Source organism: Mauremys mutica, chromosome 4 (genome assembly GCF_020497125.1).
Source record: "Mauremys mutica isolate MM-2020 ecotype Southern chromosome 4, ASM2049712v1, whole genome shotgun sequence".
NCBI classification, from domain to species: domain Eukaryota; kingdom Metazoa; phylum Chordata; order Testudines; family Geoemydidae; genus Mauremys; species Mauremys mutica.
Window position 1 is genome coordinate 105,417,760 of NC_059075.1, and position 16,739 is coordinate 105,434,498.

Sequence of the window (16,739 nt, forward strand, 5' to 3'; positions counted from 1 at the left end):
TTTATGTAGCCTGTTGTAAAACTAGGCAGATATCTAGATGGGTTGATGTACCCCCTGGGAGACTGCTCCCTGGTTGAGAACCACTGGTCTAGTTTATACTGTAGTAGCAACAACAAAAGCACCAGTTTCCTGCCACACACAGTTTGTAGTTTTACCTGACTCTGTGGGGCAGGTTGGGATACAGCAAGTTGAAAAACACTGTACAAAATGCAGCCATCTAGTGATTCAAATGGAAAGCTCTGATGCATTGGCCCAGAAATAGCCAGTTCCTGGTTAGAAATCTCTTACATTTTTCCTTTATCCTATGGGTGTGGCTCTAAACCCTGCCTAGTGACTGTAAAATCAGACTTCCTATCTGACTAATGCTGAATCCAGCTTATCTTGATATGACTGAGCATTTACACTTCCTGGCGCATGCAGGGCATACAGAGCATGCTTATGCAGGCAGCCCCATATAGTCCACTCTTAGGAACTACTCATCAAATGAAAAAAATATCCTAGAAAACAAGTCGTCTTTTCCTACCCGATTTCAGCAGCCAGGCACAAACATTGCATGCGTGACAGCAGAGAATGGATACTATATCTGGGAAGCAGGGCTCCCAAAGTGTTCTGATTTAAAAAATCTAGCATGTCCCTGCGTGAACAAGGCACCTGGCAGTGCTGTGTTGATAGAGGTGTATTCCGTAAGGGCAGAAATGGAGACTTGATCAAATTATCTTGCTTTACTCAGAACTCTTGCCGTTAGCCCTATAAATTTAATAGGCCCAGGAAATTGAATCCTTCAAGATTTTTCTGCTTTCTTGTGAAAGTTAAGTATCCCAGCAGGAGGAATGTCTTGTTAGTCCGTGCTAACTAGAGATTAGTCACTAGAGTGAAACACCAAGAAAGACCAAAGAGAAATGGCTGAAGAGTTACTAGAGGAAACGAGAGAAAGCCTGTTCACTCCTATCTGTAAACTCAGTGCTATGATACACTGGAGCGAAATCTCAGGAATGTATTTGTAGATGCTACTTTATCCCTAGTGCAGTACCATGCTCCTAACAGGGCCTGGATTTCGGGAGCAGACTGATTGGCTGAGGATGGGTGCAATTCTGAGACAAGCTCCATATGGTCGGGCTTCATTAAATAAACTGAGGCTCAATGGCTAACGGCAGCTATCAAAATTTGGGATTGGTTTACACAGGGGCAACTGACTCCATGTTTGTCCACACACCCCCAGCCAGAGGAGCTGACTCCTAGGCAGGCTGCTGACCATCACACTCCTCATGGGCCACCCCGTCTGCATAGGGAGATTCTCCTCCCAATCCCCCTCATACTGTAGGTTGAGTAGCTAAGTGCATTTGGAACTGTCCCATACTCCTGCATAGGAAGGGGGTGGATTGCTAGGGGGAAGTCATGGGCAGGCACAGGGTATTGACCATTCCTTCAAGATGGGGAAGGGAGGGAAGAGCTAGATGGGAGGGACCCTGCTAAATCTAGGATTGAACACAATCAAAATCATCAAAGTATCAGGGGACCAGAGGTCACCCTCCTGGGTGAGGGGCCAAAGGGCAGGCACTGCTCAGTTTTCCCCCCCATTATTCTGGGGAGCTTAGAGGGGTGGTCACCTTTTGGGGAATGGCCAGAGACTGTGGGCTTGGGAGGAGCCGCAGGAGTTAACCTCCACACGCATGACACCCATGTGCTTTTGCACCAGCTCTGGGACCTCTTGCCCTGACTCACCACCCAGCACAGGCAGCATGGCACCACTGCTTCTTCTGCAAGCTCTCCTAAAGAAAGACTCCACAGCCTTAGGCTAGGTCTACACTAAGAGTAATGTCGGTGTAATGTACGTCACTCAGGGGTGTGAATAAGCCACCCCCCGAGTGATATAAGTTACACCGACCTAAGCGCTGGTGCGGACACTTATGTTAGCAGGAGAGCTTCTCCCACTGACATAGTTACTGCCGCTTGCCGAGCTGGTTTTATTACATCAGCATAATGCAGCTACACAAGTGCTCTTACAGCGGCACAACTCTATCAGTACAGTTGTGCCACTGTAAGTTTGTAAGTGTAGACATGACTTAAATCATCATTAATTTTTCTGGGAATTACCTGTAGTGCTCAGGGCGGGGGAGAATGGGACAACATGTCATCCCCATAGCTCCCTCCAGCCTCAATCCCCCTCCCCTCCTCGGGCAAAGTCTTAGGAGGAAGAACTGTGCCGAGCTGGGCTCCCTGCTGTGTGCGAGGGGGCAGGGAGGAGGGAAAGCTGAATGCAGATCAAGGAGACATGATCCACCCAAAAATGTAAGAGAAAACTCAATCAGTCACTTACTTGTCTCAGTAACTGTTCTGTTGTATTTGGAGACCATCCAAAATCTCTAGGGTTGCTACATTTTAACTCCAGGCAAATATTTACCATGTCATGGTGTTTGTGAATTTAAATATTCAATAATGTGTGGTCCACTTACATAACCATTTATACATTCCTGGGGCAAGACACTGCTCCCAGTTTCCCCAGCGCAGATCCAGAGAAACCCTACTGATTTCAGTGCATGGCTGAGTACAGCAGTTTTAACCACCGATAGAGCTGGGCTTGTTTTCCATACCCAAGCCAGGGATGGTGACGGTTATGAGGCACTGGCCTATATTTCTGAAACGGTTTATTCATTGGCGAGGCAGCCGCGCAAGCAGGAAGGGCTGAGCCAGGCTGACTTTGCACACGTTCCCCTGCCTGCATCTCCACACAGGTACTGCCTTGGGGAGCAGCGCCAGCATCCGTGGAATAGAGGCCATCACAGACACAGTCTCTTCCCCTTCCTCCCCCCTTCACATTCCTGTTTCAGCTTTTCAAACAGCCGCCGTGGGGGTGCACTGCAGCAATTAGCAATGTCAATGGGACGTGCACCAGCCAGCTGCAAAGGGCCTCCAGGGAGGTTACATGTTTCCAGTGGTTTTAGAAGCTGGGTGCACCAAAGAGCCTTTTGCCACCCACAGACAACTCAGAATCAGGTCAATGTAAGCAGGCTGGGAGGACCTCTGGCCTGACCCCATCATTCTGCTGGAGGTCATGGGGAGACACCAGATGTGCAACGAGGCACGGCAATCTCAATAGCACAAAAGCTGGGCATGCAATAGATACGCATTCCTCACACAGAGACCTCTTACAAGCATTGATATCGGATGCTCATTGCAATAGACTTGTGTACAACAGCTAATGACCTAATTGGTCACACTACTCACGTGGCTAAGTTAGGGGTCATTTCATGCACTGCAGAAGCAGGTGGCGTGTTGTGCTTGAGCCTTGTGCGCATGTACAGGCCACAGAAAGCAAATAGAAACATACAGAATCCATCACACGGATTTGTTTACGTCCCAGATGGACTCTTCGGACCCTTTATTATCAACTCTTGTCTGATACTAAATGGTCCAAACGCTGTCCCCCAGACACACAAAATTAAAGGGTTATTCTCTTGCCTTCTGCTGCTGTGAGATCTCCCCCTTCCCTCCCAGCTCTGACTGAGCACTGGACTAAGAAAACTGTCTCCTCCTATCATGTCAAACCACTTCACTTCCTCCCAAGAGATTCTGCTTCCCAAAGTGATCATTTGGTGCAGGGAGGAAACACTCTGTCAAATCAGCTGCATGTGCATGAGAGACAGACAGACAGATTACAGAGATAGTGCTGCGGCTTCATACAAAGGCCATGCTGCTTTTTAACCAGCCATCATCAAGCGGTTCAATTCTACTATCATTCTAGTCTCATTTTCTCTCTTCTCATCACATTTGAAGTAGGGTGACCAGATAGGTAGAGTGAAAAATCAGGATGGGGGTGGGAGGTAATAGGCACCTATATAAGAAAAAGCCCCAAATATCATGACTGTCCCTATAAAATCGGGACATCTGGTCACCCTACATTTGAAGTAATAAGTAGCTGCACATCAGGCATCAGTGTGTTTCTAAGAGTCAGATAGTATATTAGGTACACAAGGCACTTATCATTGTGATATCTAACCAAGAGCTGAATATCCCTGTGCACAGTCACAGTCCTGTATAACTTAGGAATCTCAGATACTGTTGCTAGACACAGTGGACAAATCACTGGCACTGAATATATTTTGATTATAAAATGAGCCAGACACAAAAATCTGGATCCAAACTCCCACAAACATTGCTGGTTGGCCCATTCCTGCTTTCCGTTCCTGTAATGCAGTAAGTTACTTCTTGGACTTGCTACTACGGCAGCTCCAGGTGGTCACTGAGCAGCCACAAATTAACAATTCTTTCAGATGAATGGACTGGACAAATATTTCGCATCGTTTTCTCATGAAGCTTTTCCAGCTCATTAGCGTAACAACAGCTCCTTACACGAGTGGAGAACCCACTTCAGCAAACACTGTTCAAAAGGCATTTGCTCTGCACCAGACCCAGATGGACAGGATAATACAACAGCCCCAGAGGGCTTTTCAAAAACAGCCTCCCATGGCGCACACTGCAAATCACACTCCTATAACTTTGCGCACTTATTTGTGTCTCTGTGGTCTCAGTGCAAACGGGTTCCATTCTGTGCCAAGTGCCTCGGTTCTACCACTGATTTCAACAGGTGCAGGATCATGACCCAGTTGGGAAGCGTGGTGCTTAACTACCCTGTTTCAATGCACCCATTAGCTATTTCCATGTAAGCACTTCAGGAAACACAAAGCGGTCAAATAATTTGACTTCACTTAGTATTTATTAATCTGATATTTCCATCCACCTGTGATCATAACTTGTTATTCACAACCAGGAAACGGCCTTGGTGCGAAGTTCAAAACCAATTAAACCTCTAGGGTTTGATCCAACGGGCTTTGTAACAAGTCATTAATGACCTTTCTCCTCAAGCTACAGTTTAAAATATTTCAAGGATTAGGGGCATTGCATGGGAGTTTGGGCAGGACATTTACGTTTTCTGTAAAATAAACATTTTAAAGCCATTTCTCCAAAAACAAAGTAAATCAAATTCTAAAAACACACCCTTACAAAAATATATTTATGTACAGGCATTTCCATTGCACACACCACCACAGTACCCACAGATCGACAACCTACCTTCACATGTTAATGTTTGGATTTATTTTGAAATTCACAGCTCAGTATGATGGCCAAGATTTTCAAGTGTGATTAGTAATGTGGGGAGACAGCAAATTTGGGGCAACCGATATCTTAATGGGACTTGATTTTCAGAGACCGCTGAGCATCTGCCCTCTCAGAATCAGACAAAGGTATCTCAAGTTGGGCACTCAAAAGTGAAGACTGAGTCACTTTTGAAAATCTTGGCCGGAAATACTCTCTCCCTTTTTCTTAACCATGATGACATAAGCAGCATAACTGTAATAGAGAAGCAGGTAGGGTGATCATGTGATCACTTTGGGATCCGATTTCTCCTCTTTTAAGTCGACAATAAGGTGCTGTCCTGAGTCATATGCAAAACTCTCCTTGGGCCAGATTCATCCGTGGTGTAATGCCAAATTGACTTGAGGAGTCAGACCAGGGATTAATTTGCCCCATTGACCTTAATGAGAATTTTGCATGAGTAAATTCTGCAGGATTAGATCTTTAATACTCTTCTATATTATTTATTTTTAAACTGAACTAGATGTGAAATGTAACAGATGCACGTACTGTATTTTGTACAGTCCCTGAACTCATCAAAAGTGTACATTAGCAACAATTAACCTGTTTGCAAGCAGGCTGAAGCAAAGCCATAGAAATGTGAAAGTCTCATTTCTAGCGGCCACTGATGGAGTTGCAATCCATAGTAATTTACAAGGATCTTAAGGCAGCGGTGCCCAAAAGTCACGCACACACCCTTACCAGTAATGGAGTCTGTCCATGCCCCCCTCAATTACTGCACAGTTGGCTCAGCAAAGCAGCTTGGGCTGACAGCAGAGCTGGGGGCAGAACTGGGGATGTGGGGAAGAGCTGGGGCTAGATTGGAGCTGGCCTGGGGGGCAGAGTGGAGCTGTGGCTGGGGGTGGAGGTGGAGCAGAGGCTGGACTGGGAGGTGCTCCTCTTTGCTCCTGTAGGGGCTGGCGCAGGCCCTGCTGCACGTGTCTCGTCTCCCCTCCTCCTCCCCTGAACGTTCCTCTGCACCCCAAACTGTGGGGCCTTAAGACCCATTGCAAAATAAGACAAAATTAATTATTTGTAAACTGCCATGAAATTCCACTTAAAATTGTGCAGAGTAAAAAAGCTTAGTCCAAAATTAGACATTAAACTGCTTTTAAGTTGGTGAGAAATATAGATCAAGATTTTTCATATCTATTTTGGTTTTTTAATTTGACTTTTTTTTGACCTACCTAATAACTAAATATTGTGCACTCGTGCTGCTTCCCCTGCAACACTTAACTAGCAAGCAACATTCCAGTGATGTTTTGGGCCAGCTGACTGCAAGACACAACCCATCACAGCCACTGAGTACAGACCTTGCCACATACAGCCAAGCAGTAGCCGAAACCCATGCTGTACGGTGCCATTGTTAAAGCCTATCACATAGCCTGATTCCTGGAGTAAACACACAGGTTTTCTCCTCTTCATTTTCTTTACTGGTTCAGTGCTACCATCTCATACAATAGTTGTTTTTGTCTTAAAGCTCCAGCTTCTAGACTCAAGTGAATATGTAAGAAACTCAGCTTTCATTTGAAGAAACATTTCTAGCCTTCATGGTGCTGGCAAAAAGCTTGACAACATGAACTAACTGCTCGCTACGGGTTCAGAAACCAGAGACGCAAATAAAATGATCCTGAACGTTTTTATTATTTTTTAAATCTCTCATGATTTTGAAGCTAATCTCATGATTTTTTTGCACAGGACTCCTGATTTTTGAATGCTCGTGGCACACAATGCTGCTCTTTTACCTTGCAACACTGACCAGGCATAGAAAAAGCCTCCTGTTCCCCATGAGCAAATTATCAGTTAGGCTCTTTGGACAAACCACACAGGGAAATAGAGCTACCGGCAGGCCTGACGAGGGGAAAAGAGAACAACTGTATCGGGGCCCTAAGTTCAGGGCAACCCCCAAAATATCTTAACTAGGGTGAAATGGGAGGGGGTGGAGCCCAGCAAACATGATGTATCGGGGCCCAAATTTCTCTCAGTGCTCTCTGCAGTGGTTCACTGGGAGGCGGGAGGAAGGAGCTGTAGAGGCACAGTCCCAGGAATACTGGGAGACACTGTGCCTGACTCAGGGAATGTGGCTGCCGTGCCACACTCACCAAAAGCGCATGGTGCCCTTGCTCCTGCACGAGGATGGCTGGGCCTGCTCCCTTTGGGAGGTTAGTGCCATTGCAGTGTGGGTACTAACTGCACGGAGTCCTTGTGCTCTCAAAATGCAAGGCCTCGATTCCCATGCAGGGCTGTGAGGGGAAGGATCTTTGAGCCCCTGACACACCTACATAGGGCTGGGTATAGTTGAGCCCAAGTCTCTAAGGACTCTGTCTTCACTGCTAAAAAAGCTGCGTCTTTTACTTCAGGGTAACTACGGTGTCTGAGCTACTCCTGGGTAAAAACAGCGTTTTTAGCAGTGAAGCCAGGCCCTAAGACTGTTCCTGGCCAGAGTTCATCTCACCCTCTGCTTGTTCACACACACGCTGCTATCTCCTGGCTTCTCACAGGCAGGCAGCGCTTTTTTCAGTCTGGTTCAATTAAGTCCTTCCCCATGCCAAAGTGTACTGCCAAAAGGTATCATGCAGCAGAGCCACAAAAATTACAAAACAATAGATGTGATCAAGTAATACCGTAACAGTAACTTACTACTGACAGACAGCTTGACCTTGATGTGGTATAATCAAAGCTGTCAGTGGAACCCCAAAGAGAGGATGCAAACAGTGCCGCTGTTTGGACTTGATCTTCTCAAAGGGCTTCCAAACGAGGATGGCCCCAGCATTAATGTACGCCCTGGCCCCCCAAACTATCAGCAGGCACGCGTACACCTTGACCAATGCAGCACCCAGGGCCAATCAGAGGAGGGCCAGGAGCGCCATTTGGCCTGGGCCTCAAGCTTTAAGGGGGCCTAACATTTAGAGGTGTTAATTTTTTTGGCATTTGATAAGTTTTGCAACTTGTTTTTATGCGCATCCCCATCAGACCAAAATGTGACACGCACTCTCAGCTTAGAGCTGCAAATTTAAGCAAATAAGAGATGTGATTTGGTAAAAGACAGGTTTTTTTTGTTAACTGATACAGATTTTGTCATATTAAAGAGTTAAAAATGTTCATAAATATTAATAAAAATATATCGGTTCTGATGGCACAAGATTAGACCGTGATGAATGTGTCCTATCAGATCAGCTGATTATAGAAACAAACCAGTAATGACTGGTGCTGGATCAAGTGCATGTTGAAAGGTAGAGAATTGTTAAATTTTAGTGTCTTTATAGTTTTACGTCTAGTTGACTAAGGAATTATTTGTGTGTGAGAATTCCTCATTATTACCCTCATATGGTAGCTAAAAGAGATGACTGGTTGGTTGGTTGAGCCCTAGCTCGGTAGCTTGGCCATCATCATAGGTTTTCTTCCCAAAAGATCTCAGTGACAAGTTCCTCCTCCTCCTCAAACAAATATCTTCCATGAACTCTAAATTGGATTGCAAGCCAAAGGAACTGATTCAAGAAATACTCGCACTTGGACTCTCTGGGGTGTTTTCTAATATCACAATTGCATTGCATATTTTTGTCAGTTTGCCTGCATCAGTGACTTCAGGTGAATGCACCTTCAACGTGTTGAAGCAGGTAAAGAACTATCACCATTCCACTATGGGATAAGAGCGTTTTAATGGGCTCGCCGTGCTTAATATCAACTCTGACATTGCACGAAAGCTAGCTTTTTCCTCAGTAACTAGTGCATTTGCACAGAAAGGCTAGGAAAGCATTTGTTAAATAAAAAAAATGTTCAAATTATGTCTCACTCTTTTTTTGGTGCCTTATTTTGTTTTCATGTGTTGTCATTTTTTATTTTTATTATGGCTAGGGGCCTCAAAAGCTGGAAGTGGCCCGGGCCCCTCTGGACCTCTGAGAGGGCTTGGCAGCACCCCAGCACCAGAATTGCACAGTACCTTAAGGGTTGCATTTGGGGCCGATCCTTCCTACATAGCAACTTACTATGTCTGCCTAATGTGTGTTCACTTCCACCCTTTGTGCATTAGTGAGAGTAGAGGATCTTGTGGCCTTCTGAATAGTGCTGCTGTGTAGCATCAAACATGTAAAACATGCTTTAATGCCATGGGCCCTGCACATATTTATTCACTGTTTAAAGTTCAGGCCTGTATCTGCCAATGTTCACATGCTCCCTTTGGAGGAGAATAATTCCTGCTTTTCCTTAACATTCACCTGGCTGCAGAAAAGCTCATGGTCTACACCAGTGGTCCCCAACCTTTCTGTTGCAATAGCATATTCATGTTCCCAGAAGAGTGTGGCAGGTGCCGGACAACCAGCGGCCGAAATGCCGCCGAGAACCGGCATCATCAAGAAGCGTTACCGCTGAGAAGCAGCAGCATGTCGGCGTTGCTGCTTCTCAGTGGCGGGTTCTCCGGCTCCCTTGTCAGAAGGGGGGTGCACATAAATGCCCTGGCGGGTGTCATGGCACCCACAGACACCACGTTGGGGACCACTGGTCTACCCTGTCAGCAAACAGACACACTGGAAATGGTCGCTAAATAATATGTAGCATGCCCCACTGCAACTGTGCCTGGCTAGATCCAAGCAAAGCATCCATGGTACAGCACAAAAGCAGGCAACGCACCTGTGGTTTGGAGCTTCCTCACAAAACCAACATACACTAAAATAAGAGGGAGCTTAGGCCAAGCTCTGGAGCTAAGGGAAGGATTTGCGGTTTCAGGTGGAAGCTACAGGAATCTCACTAGCGTGGCCTGGCACAGCCTGGAAGGTCTGGCTTTGAGTGTCAGGGTTTAGCCCTGAAATGCAAACTCTGGTAAAATGAAAACAGGAGTACTTGATGCATCCGAAGAAGTGAGCTTTAGCTCACGAAAGCTCATGCTACAATAAATTTGTTAGTCTTTAAGGTGCCACAAGTACTCCTGTTTTTTTTGCGGATACAGACTAACACGGCTGCTACTCTGAAATCTGGTAAAATGGAAACAAACAAAAAAAGTGCATGCATGCGCCTCCCCTGCAAAACCTCCTGCCAAGTCTCAGCTCTGGTGATGCGCCCTATCAAAGCTCCATCAAACAAGACCTTGGTGCAATAAGCCCTTCACATTTCAAACTAAAGGAGAGTTTGAGCTGCAGGATTTGGATCCAGATACCGAACAGCCAAAAGCTCAGATACCTTGGACATGGAGCACTGAATCAAACCCTGAGATCAGAGGCCATTTGCAAAGAGCGTATCCCAAGACCATTTGTAACTAACTCCTCTCAATAACAGGTTTGCCAGGATCTCAGGCTGCCAGAAGAACCCTACATCCTTTTTGCAAACTGAAGCAAAACAAAAGTAGGTTAATGATGGTGTTTGTGGGCATGCTGGCTCCTGTTCATGACGGTCTCCATGATATTCAGGCAGGCTCATCTCTGTCACACTTCCATTTTCACAGCCTCTGCCCAAATAACTGAGTACAGTGAGGCTGAAGATGGCATTGCTGGGTACAGGACCAGAATGTGCATGTTCTGCTGGGTAACCAGTTTAACTACTACAGGACTTCAGGATCTGGGCTCAGCCAGATGAAGTCAGGAGGGTGTACGCATCTTGCTCAATGCACAGATACATTGTTTAGCAAATTTGTCATTTGTTCTGGGTTAAAGAAAAATCCCTGTTAGTTAAAAGCACACACAAACCACCACCAATGCAGCTCATGAGTCATGCTCAGACAGCAACATGTTAAAGAAGCAAAACTCATTTCACTTCAAGCTTCCTTCGCTGCTGTTTAGTCACATGATCCAGGAGACAAGACTCATGCATTTCCCTGTGTGGAAATATCTGACCAGCATGGATTTCAAGAGCCGAGCAGAGATTTTGGGGGTGGGGGACAGTTTGATGCATATCACTGTAATATCCGGAGCATGTGCAAAGTGAGTATTTGACCGTTTGGAAATCTTCTCTTTTCTAAACTGGCTCCTGCTTTAAATGTATTTAGCTCCCTTTGCCTTGACAACAGGGAATATTTGTTTTCTACCAATGCAGCATTCCGCTCCCTTTGTGAAATAGGATGCACATAACCTTGTTAACCAAGAGGAGTCGAGCAGGGTTTCATTTGCACAGAATCGCTGAATTCTTTGCTTTCACATTTGCTCTGGTATACTTCATTTATATGTTTAAAAAAAAAGCATTCTACAGCAGATCTGAATAGGAAGCTTTATAAAGGCTCTCTCTATAAACTCTACCTGCACTGACACAGAGAGAACGTTTAATATGACAAGCTGAAATTCATCCCTGGTTCTGGGAGCAATCAAAAGCTAAAATAACCTGAAAACAGATCAATATGAACTGCTGGCTCCATTTTAAATATAAACATTTCTTGTGCCATTGTCCATCCTGTTGGCAAGCCAAGATTTAATTCCTAGACAACAAATCTCATGTGAAATATTTTCATAAAGGTAGACACAGGGCTGCCCAGAGGATTCAGGGGGCCTGGGGCAAAGCAATTTTGGGGGCCCCTTCCATTAAAAAAATTGCAATACTATAGAATACTATATTCTCGTGGGGGCCCCTGTGGGGCCCGGGGCAAATTGCCCCACTTGCTCCCCCCTCCCCCCGGGTAGACATGGGCTTTCTGTTTTACAAAGGGAAAGTCTCCCAAGCAGAGAGTAGTTCACAAGGGCTGGTCTGAGTAAAGAATCCATTACACAGACTTGTTGGTCCTAGGATTCCCTCTACTGAATTGTGTTTGGTAGCCTCTTGTGTTGCCTATCACAATACAGTTATTTGCCAGGACATACAGAGCTATCCTAGTGCAAAAGATGTGCTTTTTCTGACCTTCCAAGGGGTTATTTTTGACTTCTCTTATATGCCCAAGATCCCTTACACAGGTCACACACTGAATTAACTGATCTTTAAAAAGCCTTTGCCTGAGGGGTCTGAAACACTGCAGATGATTCATTATTCTCCCTTTTAAAATATGTCCTTCTCGCATTCAAATCCTGCAGACACCAAAGCCGTGTGCATGAATATTTTATAGGTTGAATATTATAGATAAATGTCAACAGGCAAACAGCAGATTGCCTATGCGGCTACATTTACTGGAGTACAGATAAGCAGCAGCAACAAAGATAAGGAACCAAGGGCCCACCCCGTGGTAAGCACTGGCTCAGAGGTATGGAGTGCTCTCAACTTTCAATACTCTGCACCTCACAGGATCAAGTCCACTACAACACTTAGTCATAAAGGCTTTAAAGGAAAATAGATTTGTGCATTTGATGTACTTCCCTCATCATAATCATGCACAACTAATTAGAAACAATGCAAGAACTGGTGGACCGATGTCAACCAAATATATGGACCCAGGCCCAGAATTAAACAATTGAAAATAACAAATACACCTTACCCACATGCTCCTGAATATGTAAATGGGCTTTAAATTGCATTCTGATGGCCAGAGGCCTGGGCTCTATTTACCTAATGGCTGGAGTGAATTCTGGAGTCAATACACTCTCCCTAAACTGAAAATGCGCTACCTCAGTTTGCAGGGACTAAGTGTAAGGAGATCAGTTGATCCAGCTGCCACATTTGTAGGTGGGAAGGAAGGTGACTAGTCAGAGATGACTAGATGACCAGGAGCCAAGGCAAGGGACTTTACAGATCAAAGTCAAAATCCTGACAGTTTATTTTACATCTGAGTCCCATTGAGGATCCACACCAGTATGGCACTAAATTGTGTCTGTAACTCTCCTTCCTTCTAACATAAAAACATTAAATATTAAAAGCTTTTAATAGAACATTTAATGAATAAAATGCACCAGCATACACAAAGGGGCCCCAAAAGACAGAAAACAATGACCAAATCAGGGTAAAGATGTTCAGAAACAAATACTGCACCAATTAGCAAAGAACATTCCCAGCACACAGGCACAAGGTAAAAACATTCCAAAGACAGAGCTTCCACAAGACCAGACCATACTCCACAGCATGGAGCAGCAGTACCAGCCAATCAGGGTGTTGCCAATTTTTTTTTTTTTGAACAATCACACGTATCTATTTTAAAATATATTTGCATTCTCGGCCACACCTTGGTTGTTAGCGCAAGCACCAGCCAGCTGCTTAGTACATATGGCTGGGGTGAACTGTATGCAAAACTGAGAGAAAAAGAACAAATGTAAAGAAAACAAGTTGTATAGATCCTGATCCTGCCAGGGAGCGAGAGCCCACATTTCCAGCCAAGACAATGGGAGTAGAGGGTGCTCAGTTCCATTAAGGAGGTACATCCCAGTATCAGGTCCTAAAAATAAAGAAATCTAAAATCCTGTCGATGGTAAGATTTCTCTTTGAGTCTGGAGTCAGATGTGCTATTTCCCTTGCGTAACAGTCACACTCACGTTATTAAGCAAAATGTATCAGGTCTTGCAAAGCAACATGGCTACATTGAACTTGTTCAGTGTGATCTGGATGAAGGCACAGGGGACTGGGATTCAATAACCTCTGAGTTCTAGTACTAGATGTACCACTGACCCACTGTATATCCCTGGGGAAGCAGCAACTGTTCTGTGCCTCAGTTTCCCCATCAAAAAACTGAGGACAACAATCGTACTTAATTACCTAGAAGGGTGGGGGGGGGGTTTAGTTAATATTGTGAAATGCCTTGAAGAATGTAAGGCATTATATAAGTGTAACCTTGGGCAAGACATTTTGCCTCACTATGCATCTGTTTCCCTCTCAGCCGTTGTCTTATTGAGATTTTAATCTCTTTGAGGTAGTATTTGTACAGTGCCTAGCACTGTGCCACCTTGATTTCAGTTGGGGCTTCTAGGCACTACAGTAAATAAAAAATGGTAGGTGCTAAGTATCAGTATCCTAGTACCTGTGATGCAACCTCAAGCTAGTTAGTACCTGTCACCTGCTTACAGTTTGTTACTGATTTCAGCCGTGCTGCATGATGAACCTGAACCAACAGACGGTGTCATAGAGAAAACAATCAGTCATGCCTCACCCCAAGCTCCCTGCTCTTGCCAGTGCTGTTTTCCTCATTTGAAGACTTCCATCAGGTTAAACGATGGGATTGTACGCAATATCCAGAGCCGTACAGACAGATCTGTGCCTCATCCCAATGAAAAGTATGGGAGAGGGGCTGTAAAGAAAGCCCCTTTGTTGAGATGGATCAAAACCACCACCCCTAGACCTGAGCTGCCCCAAACTCTGGGCAAAGCTGGCAGGGGATCCACATCTGAACTCTGCGGCTAACCTCTAGATTGGCAATGGGCAGAACCAGATCTCTAACTCCAAACTCCTGCCTCCCCCAGACCATTGGGAGAGTTCAGACCCCATGGCCTGCCCACCTCAAGCCCATACTGATAGTTCATATCATACAATCGCTGATTAACTTAAAGCCAGTGTGTGTCTGTGTAGAATAGCACAAAACCTCATCTCTAATTATTTACATAAAGCAACACTAGGTAGACGCAGCAGAAAGTGAAGGGGGCTTGACCAGTAAGCAGAAGGCTTTCTTACTATCTCATTGTCTGGCTGGTTCTCACTCAAAGGCAGCAGAGCTGTTGAAGGGACAGGGAAACCCTTCCCTTGAAGATGGCTCCATTGTGACTCTAGGCACCTTTTTTTGCCTAGAACATATGTGCTATGATTGATATTTAGCTGCCTTTTTTTGGTTAGTTCTTTAGGGCAGAGACTGCCTGTGTTCACACGGAGCCTAGCACAATGGGGTCCTAGACCATGTTTAGGATCCCTATAACCATCCAAATAAATAGTAAGTGGCCTTTGCAGACTGTTTCTCCATAGCAGAGCCCTATAACTATGCCTTAAAAAGGTTCCGTTACCTGATGAAGAACCAGCGAGCCTGCTTCTCCCAGCTTGATGTTGAAAGAGCCCGGCTCTGTGAAACAATCAGCCACTGCCTGACCATTACTGCTATTAGGGCTGAGCCAGCCCAGCTGCAGCGCTTTTAAAGCACCTCAGGTGTGGCACTGAGCTCTGGAAATGAGGCCAGGATAACACCAGCCCTCAAAGATTTAGGGTCTGTAACGATATCTGTGATAAAGAGAACACTTTGATCAGATATGAATAAAAGCTATGGAGAAGTTACGTATTAGCTCTGACTAGCTTGTCTCCCATTTATTTTTGTATGTGACTTGGCCATCTGTCCGGTGTCATGAAAAAGGGGTTATAATTCATACAATGATCTTCACTATTTTTTAAATGCTGATTTCTAGGTGATTGTTGCCACTGGCACTAATATTGTGCACAACAGAGAACAAATATTAGTGCCATTGCATGCACTGTGCCCAACATGGCCTAAATGGATTGTTAATCTCTTTCCAGGACTCTGTGCACTGCCTCCCACTATAGTTCATAGGCTTGTGAAATGCCCCCAAAGGAATCCTGGGGGAATGAAAACTAACAGCTGCTGAATGTGATTAAGAATTTTAAAATAAGGGAAAGGGGTTTCTTTCCTCCAAGAGGAGTATAGGGAGGCTTGGCAGAATTCAATTTTAATTTTTTAAATAATTTTGTTGGATAGGATGACCTGACGTCCTTTTTTTAAAGTCTGGCTCCCAGCGCTGTGCGGAGAACCAGACCCTGGTCTGAGCACTCAGCCGGCAGGCTCCTTCCTTCCCCCTGCCTCTGGCTGAGCTGGTGCCCCTGGAAAGCCCAAGACCTGAGCCCTGCATGTGCCAAAGCCCCGCACAGCACTGGCACAGTGTAGCCTCTCTGCCCCTCAGCTAAGCTCTGAAGTGGTGGGGGAAGCAATTTCCAGTCTGTTTGCACCCTGATCCTGCAGGCTCCACAGCACCCTCTTCACCTGCTCTGGGTCCTGCCCCCATCAGGGAGTGCGGGGCTGGTCCATCCCCTAGGCACCCTCCCCTGCTGAGCCACCTCCCTGGCCAGTTCGCTGAAGCCCCTGCACTCAGGTTCCCTGGTCCCTGGTACTCAATGCATCCTTAGGGCTTAACCCCTTCCTACCCATGCTGTAGCTGGAGGTGGCTGGATTATGTCAGTGGCCAGCAGCAGCCTGGAGGTATTAGCTGCCTTTCGACACTGTGCAGGCAAAATAACCCCAACTATACATACAATATGATGGGGGCTATTTTAGCTACAACAAATCAGGAAAAAGATCTTGGAGTCATTGTGGATAGTTCTCTGAAGATGTCCACGCAGTGTGCAGAGGTGGTCAAAAAAGCGAACAGGATGTTAGGAATCATTAAAAAGGGGATAGAGAATTAGACGGAGAATATATTATTGCCCTTATATAAATCGATGGTACGCCCACATCTTGAATACTGCGTAGAGATGTGATCGCCTCATCTCAAAAAAGATATACTGGCACCAGAAAAGGTTCAGAGAAGGGCAACTAAAATGATTAGGGGTTTGGAATGGGTCCCATATGAGGAGAGATTAAAGAGGCTGGGACTTTTCAGCTTGGAAAAGAGGAGACTAAGGGGGGATGTGACAGAGGTATATAAAATTATGAGTGATGTGGAGCAAGTAGATAAGGAAAAGTTATTTACTTATTCCCATAATACAAGAACTAGGGGTCACCAAATGAAATTAATAGGAAGCTGGTTTAAAACAAATAAAAGGAAGTTCTTCTTCACACAGCGCAC

The 16,739-nt window shown here is 45.3% G+C and overlaps 1 long non-coding RNA gene across 1 annotated transcript in view; it reads right to left on the reverse strand.

Moving 5' to 3' along the window:
• The window catches only part of LOC123370024, a 54,791-nt gene extending 39,772 nt beyond the window's left edge, over positions 1-15,019 (reverse strand). Inside the window, exon 1 of the long non-coding RNA XR_006579247.1 lies at positions 14,955-15,019. This is a non-coding gene — a long non-coding RNA (uncharacterized LOC123370024). The remainder of the gene's footprint in view (positions 1-14,954) is intronic.
• Between the last annotated feature and the right edge of the window lie 1,720 nt (positions 15,020-16,739).